Source organism: Babylonia areolata, chromosome 5 (genome assembly GCF_041734735.1).
Source record: "Babylonia areolata isolate BAREFJ2019XMU chromosome 5, ASM4173473v1, whole genome shotgun sequence".
NCBI lineage: Eukaryota > Metazoa > Mollusca > Gastropoda > Neogastropoda > Buccinidae > Babylonia > Babylonia areolata.
The window spans coordinates 7,657,237-7,659,736 of record NC_134880.1 but is presented as its reverse complement, the minus strand read 5'-3'; the positions used below and the strand labels follow the sequence as shown (position 1 = coordinate 7,659,736).

Here is a 2,500-nt window from a genome sequence, read left to right as displayed (position 1 = left end):
ATGATAACGACGACAACACCAATGAAAAACTCGCAATTTCATGGACGCCGTCTCAAAAGAGTGATGTGGAATAAAATCTCTCTCTCTCTCTCTCTCTCTCTCTCTCTCTCCTTCTTTCTCTCTGTCTGTCTGTCTGTCTCAGGTTAGCTTGTAAAACTGTAAATCCTATTGAGGGAACGAAGACGAAATCGTGTACTGGCAATTTGTCGGCAGTATGATGTTCTCTGAGAAAGAAATACTTATCCAAACAAATACAGAATTTTAAGAATTCCCATATTACCCCACTTGCTTTAACCCTCTCCATACGAACGGCGAAAGAGACGACGTTAACAGCGTTTCACCCCAATTACCATCAAAATACTATTGCAAGCGGAAGGCTCTTATACTGAAGAGGTGAATGTTGACAAAGAATACCACAATTCTGACGACGGAAGCTAAATGTTGGGTCATTCAGACACCCACTGGACATCCGAGGGGTCTGTGTAGAGGAGAAGAGAGGACTGGCCGTACTGAGTGAGTTAAAATGACCACAGCATTGTGGCAAGAGATGTAGCAATGTTTATTTCAGTTCCATGCGTTACAAGACAGAAGAACAGAGAGTTCTCCAAACAGTCTTAGATGAAAGACATGTTTTCAAAATCATTCTTAGCTAGTCAGTATTTTCGTTTGGCTATAATTATGATCAGTATATTCCTTCTAAGAGTTGTTGTTCATTCTGCTCAAGGTGTGGTTTAAATATATATATATATATATCTGTGTGTGTGTGTGTGTGTGTGTGTGCTTACACCTCTGTGTGTGTGTGTGTGCGTGCGTGCGTGTTGTGTGTGTATGTGTATGTGTGTATGTGTATGTACAACACGTGCAGCCATATGTAAACAGGTTGTTGGCCTTAGTACTTAAAAAAATATAAGTTCTGAGTCTCTCTGTCTCTGTCTCTCATTCAAATACACAACACTGCAGACACTAAGGAATGCTCCAGTGTTTGCTCAGAAAGTTTGAATGGTGTCAGTTTCAAGAGGAGGCGTTAAACTTCATAAAGTGTGCGGACTGATTCATATGACGATTCAAAGGAGAGAGAAAAAGTCCGCTTTTGGAAGATTTTAAACGGATGGCTTATGAGTCGTTATTTTTTTATTTTGAAAGTAAACCCTGAAAGAAAATGTGTGTGTGTGTGTGTGTTGTCTCTCTCTCTCTCTCTCTCTCTCTCTGTGTGTGTGTGTGTGTGTGTGTGTGTGTGTGTGTGTGTGTGTGACTCTCTCTCTCTCTCTCTCTCTCTCTGTGTGTGTGTGTGTCCCAGTGACACATTCTATTTGTCTTGCTTTTGTCTTTTATCATAGTGCCCTGTTGTAAAAAAAAAAGAAAAAAAAAAGAAAAAAAAGAAAAAGAAAAAAGAAAACGAAAAAAAAAGACAACTATTTTCTGTACCCATTTTCCTTAATTGCCGTGAATTGTTGGCTCTCTTCGCAGGGCAGGTAGAGAGCCTTACAAATATTCATTGTCACACTTCTTCTTCTTCGTTCGTGGGCTGCAACTCTCACGTTCACTCGTATGTACAAGAGTGGGCTTTTACGTGTATGACCGTTTTTACCACGCCATGTATGCAGCCATACTCCACTTTCGGGTGTATATTGTCACAATGATTGTCAACGATTATCAGCATGGCTGTTATGATGATTATGATTGTGATCACCACGTTTACTATGATCACTATGGACGTGCTTATGGAAAATGATGATTATGGTGATGACTGTTGTTGTTGTTGTTGATGTTGTTGTTGATGGTATGATGCTGATGACGACAGCAGCAGCAACAGCAAACAACAATAACTAATGATGATAATGGTGATAATAACAATGATGATACTGATGATAATAATGATGATGATAATAATGATACTGATATTAATACTAATGATTATCATACTACTACTACTACTACTACTACTATTCACCATCACCATCATCATTATTAATAGTATTGTTATCATCATCATCATCATCATCATCATCGCTGATCATCATTTATTATTATTATTATTATTATTGTTGTTGTTGCTGTTATCATCATCATCATCATTATCATTGTTATCATTACTCTAAAATGCCACGGTTCCAGCAATATTCATATATCCAGGGCCCACGCCACATACTAAAACAGAGTTGTAGGTTTTGCATTTGATGCACGAGTGGGCAGGTAACCAGTTCGGTGCAGCCGGCTACTTTCCCTCCAGAAGAGACTGTAGCCAGATTGGTTTTTTTTTGGTTTGTTTTTTTCTGGGGGGTTAGACACCAGACCGCGAACGCACAAACACACATTTAAACACACATACCCTATGCCACACACAAACACACCCTTTTGAGAGTGCTCAGTAAGTGTGTAGCATCGTTCGCAACTAGTCTCATGTCAAAATATCCCGAGGACACTATTTTGGAGATTCCTGTCAGAACAGACGTTCTGATCTGTCACCACCACGCTTCCTTATTTCTCCAGCAGCAAAAAC

General features: G+C 39.4%; 1 protein-coding gene across 2 annotated transcripts in view; it reads left to right on the top strand.

The window, feature by feature from the left end:
* The window catches only part of LOC143281905 (uncharacterized), a 255,605-nt gene that overhangs the window by 1,982 nt on the left and 251,123 nt on the right, over positions 1 to 2,500 (top strand). The window lies entirely within an intron of this gene.